Raw genomic sequence first — 9,457 nt, 5'->3', positions numbered from 1 at the left:
TGGACGAAGAGGGAAAAAAAATTTCATAATGTTCCAAAACTCCCGTGACCCCTAAAAGGGTTTCAATGGTAAACGTTCAATCCTCCATGGCCTTTTACAGTGTGGTACACTTGATAGCTAGATTTGTCGTCAAATCTTATTTTTCAACTCAAGCCTTAATACAAGTTCGTCAAATATATGGACGGTTTGGATATAACACATATCTCATAATAAGACCCACAAAAAGCGGTGGAGATTATAATAGTAAAAAAATAAAATAATAATAAATAAATAGGCCAGGAACTTATGGCTACGGTGTTTTCTATAGCTACGGATTATAACCGTAGCTATAGTCGTAGCTCCTGCTGTTTCGATATATCCTTTTATATGTATCAAAGGTCTTTCGATTAATCGAAAAAGGTCCAGAACTGTCCAGCGAATTTGCTTCAAAAATCCTACAATTTTCGATACATACCGAAGAGTATTCGATATGTATCGAAGGTGAAATGACCAATAGCTACAGATTATAACCGTAGCCATAACCGTAGTCTGTGGCAGTTTATGAAAAAAAAAATTATTTTTTTTATTTTTTATTTTTTTACATGGATAAATTTATTCTACCTACAATTTTCTCTAATACATATTTATATAAATATGTATATATAAGCATATAAAAAAATTTCTCTCTTTTTTTTCATTAATTTCTTCATTCATTTAACGAGAATATCTCCTAAACCAAAATTAGTTACTTGACGTACCTTATATGATTTTGGGGTAGGAGAAGCTACTTTAGCTAACCAACCTGGTTATTTTTCAAGATTCCATTAGATCTATGGTCGAAAATCCATTTCATTCACTTCGCGGTCAATTTCAATCAGTTCGCGGTTAATTTCATTCATTTCATTTACTTCGCGATCAATTCCATGCATTTCACGGTCAATCCCAGCGATTCTGTTTTGATTCACGGCCATTTTCATGTATTTCACGGTCAATTCCCTTCACTTCACGGTCATTTGCATGCATTTCATGGTCAATTCGCTTCAATTCATGATCATTCTCATGCATTTCACGGTCATCCCAAACTATTCCGTGTTGATTTACGGTCATTTTGAGGCATTTCACGGTCAATTCCCTTCACTTCACGATCATTTGCATGCATTTCACGGTCAATTCGCTTCAATTCATGATTATTCTCATGCATTTCACGGTCATCCCAAACTATTTTGTGTTGATTCACGGTCATTTCGAGGCATTTCACGGTCAATTCCCTTCACTTCACGATCATTCGCATGCATTTCACGGTCAATTCGCTTCAATTCATGATCATTCCCATGCATTTCACCGTCATCCCAAACTATTTCGTGTTGATTCACGGTCATTTCGAGGCATTTCACGGTCAATTCCCCTCACTTCACGGTCAGTTGCATGCATTTCGCAGTCAATTCACTTCAAACCATGATCATTCCCATGTATTTAACGGTCATCCCAAACAATTTCGTGTTGATTCATGGTCGTTTCGAGGCATTTCGCGGTCAATTCCCTTCACTTCACGGTCAGTTACATGCATTCTGCGGTCAATTCACTTCAAACCATGATCATTCTCATGCATTTCACGGTCGTCCCAAACAATTCCGTGTTGATTCATGGTCGTTTCGAGGCATTTCGCGGTCAATTCCCTTCACTTCATGGTCAGATGCATGCATTTCGCGGTCAATTCGCTTCAAACCATGATCATTCCCATGCATTTCACAGTCGTCCCAAACAATTCCGTGTTGATTCACGGTCGTTTCGAGGCATTTCGCGGTCAATTCCCTTCACTTCACGGTCAGTTGCATGCATTTCGCGGTCAATTCGCTTCAAACCATGATCATTCCCATGCATTTCACGATCATCCCAAACAATTCCGTGTTGATTCAGGGTCGTTTCGAGGCATTTTGCGGTCAATTTCCTTCACTTCACGGTCAGTTGCATGCATTTTGTGGTCAATTCGCTTCAAACCATGATCATTCCCATGCATTTCACGGTTGTCCCAAACAATTCCGTGTTGATTCACGGTCATTTCGAGGCATTTCGCGGTCAATTCCCTTCACTCTACGGTCATTTGCATGCATTTCGCGGTCAAATTGCTTCAAACCATGATCATTCTCATGCATTTCACGGTTGTCCCAAACAATTCCGTATTGATTCACGGTCGTTTCGAGCCATTTCGTGGTCAATTCCTTTCACTTCACGGTCAGTTGCATGCATTTCGCAGTCAAATCACTTCAAACTATGATCATTCCCATGCATTTCACGGTCGTCCCAAACAATTCCGTGTTGATTCATGGTCGTTTTAAGGCATTTCGCGGTCAATTCCCTTCACTCCACGGTCATTTGCATGCATTTCACGGTCAAATTGCTTCAAACCATGATCATTCCCATGCATTTCATGGTCGTCCCAAACAATTTCGTGTTAATTCACAGTCGTTTCGAGGCATTTCGCGGTCAATTTCCTTCACTCCACGGTCATTTGCATGCATTTCGCGGTCAAATTGCTTCAAACCATGATCATTCTTAGGCATTTCACGGTTGTCCCAAATAATTCCATGTTGATTCACGGTCGTTTCGAGGCATTTCGTGGTCAATTCCCTTCACTTCGCGGTCATTTGCATGCATTTTGCGGTCAATTCGTTTCAAACCATGATCATTCCCATGCATTTCACGGTCGTCCCAAACAATTCCGTGTTGATTCACCGTCGTTTCGAGCCATTTCGCGGTCAATTCCCTTCACTTCACGGTCAGTTGCATGCATTTTGCGGTCAATTCGCTTCAAACAATGATCATTCCCATGCATTTCACGGTCGTCCCAAACAATTCCGTGTTGATTCATGACCGTTTTGAGGCATTTCGCGGTCAATTCCCTTCACTCCACGGTCATTTGCATGCATTTCGCGGTCAAATTGTTTCAAACCATGATCATTCCCATGCATTTCACGGTTGTCCCAAACAATTCCGTATTGATTCACGGTTGTTTTGAGGCATTTCGCAGTCAATTCCCTTCACTTCACGGTCAGTTGCATGCATTTCGCGGTCATTCACTTCAAACCATGATCATTCTCATGCACTTCACGGTCGTCCCAAACAATTCTGTGTTGATTCACGGTCGTTTCGAGGCATTTCGCAGTCAATTCCCTTCACTTCACGGTCAGTTGCATGCATTTCGCGGTCAATTCATTTCAAACCATGATCATTCTCATGCATTTCACGGTCGTCCCAAACAATTCCGTATTGATTCACGGTCGTTTTGAGGCATTTCGCGGTCAAGTCCCTTCCCTTCACGGTCAGTTGCATGCATTTCGCGATCAATTCGATTCAAACCATGATCATTCCCATGCATTTCAAGGTCGTCCCAAACAATTCCATGTTGATTCACGGTCGTTTTGAGGCATTTCCCGGTCAATTCCCTTCACTCCACGGTCATTTGCATGCATTTCGCGGTCAAATTGCTTCAAACCATGATCATTCCCATGCATTTTACGGTCGTCCTAAACAATTCCGTGTTGATTCACGGTCAGTTGGATGCATTTCGCGGTCAATTCGCTTCAAACCATGATCATTCCCATGTACTTCACGGTCGTCCGAAACAATTCCGTGTTGATTCACGGTCGTTTCGAGGCATTTCGCGGTCAATTCCCTTCACTTCACGGTCATTTGCATGCATTTCGCGTTCAATTCGCTTCAAACCATGATCATTCCCATGCATTTCACGTTCGTCCTAAACAATTCTGTGTTGATTCACGGTCGTTTCGAGGCATTTCGCGGTCAATTCCCTTCACTTCACGATCATTTGCATGCATTTCGCGGTCCAATCGCTTCAAACCATGATCATTCCCATGCATTTCACATTCGTCCTAAACAATTCTGTGTTGATTCACGGTCGTTTCGAGGCATTTCGCGGTCAATTCCCTTCACTTCACGATCATTTGCATGCATTTCGCGGTCCAATCGCTTCAAACCATGATCATTCCCATGCATTTCACGATCATCCCAAAAAATTTCGTGTTGATTCATGGTCGTTTCGAAGCATTTCGCGGTCAATTCCCTTTACTTCACGGTCAGTTGCATGCATTTCGCGGTCAATTCTCTTCAAACCATAATCATTCTCATGCACTTCATGGTCGTCCCAAACAATTCCGTGTTAATTCATTGTCGTTTCGAGGCATTTCGCGGTCAATTCCCTTCACTTCACGATCATTTGCATGCATTTCGCGGTCCAATCGCTTCAAACCATGATCATTCCCATGCATTTCACAGTCGTCCCAAACAATTCCGTGTTGATTCACGGTCGTTTTGAGGCATTTCGCGGTCAATTCCCTTCACTTCACGATCATTTGCATGCATTTCGCGGTCCAATCGCTTCAAACCATGATCATTCCCATGCATTTCACGATCATCCCAAAAAATTTCGTGTTGATTCATGGTCGTTTCGAAGCATTTCGCGGTCAATTCCCTTTACTTCACGGTCAGTTGCATGCATTTCGCGGTCAATTCTCTTCAAACCATAATCATTCTCATGCACTTCATGGTCGTCCCAAACAATTCCGTGTTAATTCATTGTCGTTTCGAGGCATTTCGCGGTCAATTCCCTTCACTTTACGGTCATTTGCATGCATTTCGCGGTCAATTCACTTCAAACCATGATCATTCCCATGCACTTCACGGTCATCCCAAACAATTCCATGTTGATTCATGGCAACTGACCGTGAAGTGAAGGGAATTAACCGCGAAATGCCTCGAAACAACCGTGAATCAACACAAAATTGTTTGGGATGACCGTGAAGTGCACGAGAATGATCATGAATTGACACGAATTGACCGTGAAATGCATGCAAATGACCGTGAAGTGAAGGGAATTGACCGTGAAATGCCTCGAAATGACCATGAATCAACGCGGAATAGTTTGGGATGACCGTGAAATGCATGGAATTGTCCGTGAAGTGGAGGAAATTGACGGTGAAATGCATGGAAATGACCACGAACTGATTGAAATTGACCGCAAAGTGAATGAAATGGATTTTCAACCATCGACCTGATGGAATCTTGGAAAATAACTAGGTTAGTTGGCTAAAGTAGCTTCTCCTACCCCAAAATCATATAGGGTACATCAAGTAACTAATTTTGGTTTAGAAGATATTCTTATTAAATGAATAGAGAAATAAATGAAAAAAAGAGGGAATTTTTTTTTATATGCTTATATATACATATTTATATAAATATGTATTCGAGAAAATTGTAGGTAGAATAAAGTTCTCCATGTAAAAATAAAAAATAAAAGAATAAAAAAATTTGCATAGACTTTTACGGACTGCAGTTATGGCTACGACTATAATCTATAGCTATATCTTCGATACATATCGAATACACTTCGATTAATCGAAAATTGCAGGATTTTTTATGCAAAGTTGTTGGACAGTTTTGGACCTTTTTCGATTAATCGAAAGATATTTGATAAATCGAAGTACATATCGAAAGACCTTCGATGCATGGTAGAGGATATATCGAAAAAGCATTGGCTGCGGCTATCTCTACGGTTACAATCCGTCGCCATAGATACGGGCTTTTTTTTTTCCCTGTTGTAATTCCCACTGCCTTTGTGGGTCCTTTTATGAGGTATGTGTTATATCCAAACCGTCCATCTATTTGGTAAACTCGTATTAACGCTTGGGAAGAAAAATAAGATAGATTTAGCTATCAAGTGGACCACATTGTAAAAGGCAGTGGAAGATTGAATGTCTACCATTGAAACCCTTTTAGGGGTCCCAGAAGTTTTGGATCATTACAAAATTTGTTTTTCCTCTTCATCCAGGTCTTTGTGACATTATGAATAGATTGGATGGAAAATAACTGTTATGGTAGGCCCTACAAAAGTTTCTACGGTGAAAATCAATTTTCTGCTGCTCTTTGTGGTGTGGTCCAGTTGCTCTTTGTATATGATTTTTTTTGCTTGGATAATGCTCCGAAATGATCTCGAAATATGGATGGACGTTGTGGATATAATAAATACATAACTGTGGGGCCATGTCACGTTGATCTCTTTTGAACCGTTCGTATAACCCGGAGTTCGAGGAGCGTCAGCGCTCGTCTTCGAGCAGCGGCCGATCCGCTTGAATGAGCAAGCAGGGGCATTTTCGACCTTTGGCAACCCATCCGTACAACTGGGCCGTATTCTCGCAAGGGAAAATAAGGTGGGCTTGGTCTCGTAAATGGGCCATAAATGGGTCGTACAGTCGCAAATTGCGGTTAATCAGTACCCTTTTATCGTACTGTGTAAATTCTGTTGAGCCCGCTGTCAATTATTTGTTTTATCCACACCGTCCATCCTTTTTTACATATCATTTTAGGGGTTGGCTCAGAAATTGAAGCATATCCAAAGCTCAAATGGACCATATCACAGGAAACAGTGTGAATAATGATTTCCACCGTTGAAACCTTCCTAGGGCCCAAAGTAATGGTTATTTGTCATCGAACCTGTTCATAAGATCACACAGACAAGGATGAAAGGAAAAAACAAATATCAGCTTGATCTAAAACTTCTGTAGGACCTGAGAATTTTTTAGCGATAGACATTCAATTCACATTGTTTCCTGTGGTGTGGTCCACTTGATTTTTTATATTTCATGTTTTTTGTTAAACCATAAAATTATCTGATAAAGTGGATGGACGGAGCGGATTAAATAAATAACAGTGGGCCCCATAGAGTTTACTCAGTACGCTTAGCGTATTGAGTCACACAGCACGCAATCCCCACCCCTCTTTGTTGCCCTTCTTCCACTAGATACGAACGACGCGCCATGCCGAGAACCATTCGCATCGGGTGGCTCTGATTGGTTAGTTGTAAGAGGGTCCTTTTCGGCGTATGCTAGCAAATGCCGAAGGGGGTAATCTAAAATGCGCACACGGTATATAGGTGCGATCTTGCCGGTATTTATGGAACCGGTTGAGGAGGTGATGGGGCAGAGCTGGTCGAACAGTGAGACGTCTCTCCCCAGCGTAGGTGGCAAGTTTATTTGTAGATCGGTACCGTCCATCTAGTTTTCCATGCTGTGGATGGTAAATATTTTAAAATTTTATATCTGTCGGATCAGCTATGCATCTGATGAGTATACTTCATGCAGATGGTGGTTAGCATGAAATAATCAACGGTCACATTCAAGACGTTGGAGAGTGATAAAAGTGGAGAGTTGGATAGTCTAATATGTGTGGTTTTTGAATCATAAGCCATCGCTGATATCTAGAACTGGATGGACGGATGCGACTAATGCATGTAACACCTTGAAAATTGGCATCGAGTACAGAGACACCCATCCCGAGTTCTTGGGTGTTAACCCAATGAGAACGCACGTGTGACCTTATTAAGATTCATATTCATTTCACCCACAGATAATCAGAGTAGCGCAATTCAAATTAGCGAATCCAAAACGTGATAGAGATAACGAAAGATTTAGAATAATAGGGCTAACCGTCAAAAATACAATTTCTATATTAGTGATCGCCCACAGTGGGATTATACAAGCCACAGTATACCACATACTAAAGACAGTTAAAGTGTAAAACTTTCAGTTTATGCCCAATTCTTCAAAACATAATGGCAGTGGCACAACCCGATATAAGTCTACCTATTTGAAGTCTCACTAGTACCTGTATCATTAATATGTCTGGTTGTTGTTTTAAAACATCGTCCCAAAGTGAGAGTGAGTAATCAACTCAGTCGTACCATTAATAATGAGTTACGCATGTTATCAATCCAATCAGCACAGGTAAGGATATCAAATGAAACAACAATTTTAAATGAATCTTTATCAATCTAAGGAATATAAAGTCGTGACATGAACATTTTCCTAACTAGTGCAATGCAAGAAATTCAAATCAGTAATCAAGCATTTCGTCAATTCCATTCACCCCGTGGGTTTGGGAAACTAAAGTACCCCCATCTTATCTTGGTCTCAATTGGTTTGCGGGCTAGGAGTGGTGGAAACACTCCTCATCTGCTTCTCAAAATCCGGTATCAAGTTCGTGACCCGTGCAACAATTTCCCTATCGACAATGAGCTAACACTGGCCATACCGATCACTATGGACCCGGATGACACAGTTCGGACGCACAAGATTAGACGGCTCATTGATTCCTCTATCGATAGGAAGCTAACACTGGCCCGACCAACCGGCCCGACCGATCACTATGGACCCGGATGACATGGTCTGGATACATAGGGTTAGACAGCTCATTGATGAGTAGAGGGCATTCACGATCTACATAAGAGTCGTCACTCATATGCACCCGCGAGACGGTCGCAATATTATTGCGGTTAAGAATATCTGATTCACAGCTTCTTTGGTTGCTCAATGGTCACTACGGGAAGACTCGTCACCTCAGCGTAGGCTGACAGCTCGGACACAGTGTCCCATATCACCATACTCGACTCCTGAGTCTGGCGAATTCTTTCCTGGTTGCGATTCAAAGTGGACTCATCCAGTAGTAATGTGGATACTCTAGGTTCCTTTCAAGGTTACTCAATCCAAAGTCTTCAAACAATTTGTCGGCTTTCGAGCTAGTTCGGTCGACCTGGGGCACTTTGGCTCAACTGACATTGGTACAAGCGTGCCATGTATCACAGCTACCGTCGGTCTTCCAAGTTCAACCCGGGTCAATCGGATAAGCCAAATACGGCTGGCTTGGACCGAGCCGTTTCTTAATTCAAGCGGTTAGTCGACATTCCCGAGGTGGGGAGAAATCATACGTCTTTGCGACTCAACAATCGCCACATTACATTGGCATGTTATTGCTTTCAAGTTCACCCAGGCATTTTATCAATCACATGAGCATTAGTGGAGCTATAGATTTATATAATCCTAACAATTAACACATGCATAGCATTTAGCGTCTTAACTTCACTTAGGTAACAGTTTAACCTATGAGTAGCGTATGTTATGTTAGCCTTACTTAAGCATTTCATCGAACTTACAATCAACAGCGAAAACTAAAACATGGATGATTAGATATTTCATCGAACACATGGACTACAATAAATTCCATAAAATAGATCATCTGCAAATCATTTTAAATAAATCGTACAACAAATTCTTAAGCGTAGATCGCGACCCATGATCATTATTTGGGCCGTCGGGGGTTGATAAACGGTAGGCTAGGGTCAATAGTCCACACATTTGTAATGATTTGTTCGACTTTGCGTCTATAGGGTTGGGGTTTTGGGAAAAATATCAATTCTCAATCAAATCAAAGAAAATGTAGGTAAGATTCATAAAATCAAACATGAGATGGTTTAACTATGTGGTGGGAAGCATTTCTTACCTTCGATCGTGCGTAGAGGTAGATTTGACGGAAAAAAAGGGTAATGGCCTAGGTTTTGTTGAATGAATTCTGGTTCAAGCAAGCATCATGGACCTCACTCTCTTTTTCTTTTTTTCTTTCTCTCTCCCTT

This window comes from Magnolia sinica, chromosome 11 (genome assembly GCF_029962835.1).
Source record: "Magnolia sinica isolate HGM2019 chromosome 11, MsV1, whole genome shotgun sequence".
Classification (NCBI taxonomy): Eukaryota; Viridiplantae; Streptophyta; class Magnoliopsida; order Magnoliales; family Magnoliaceae; genus Magnolia; species Magnolia sinica.
The sequence above is the reverse complement of the archived record's forward strand: the minus strand, read 5'-3'. Positions refer to the sequence as shown.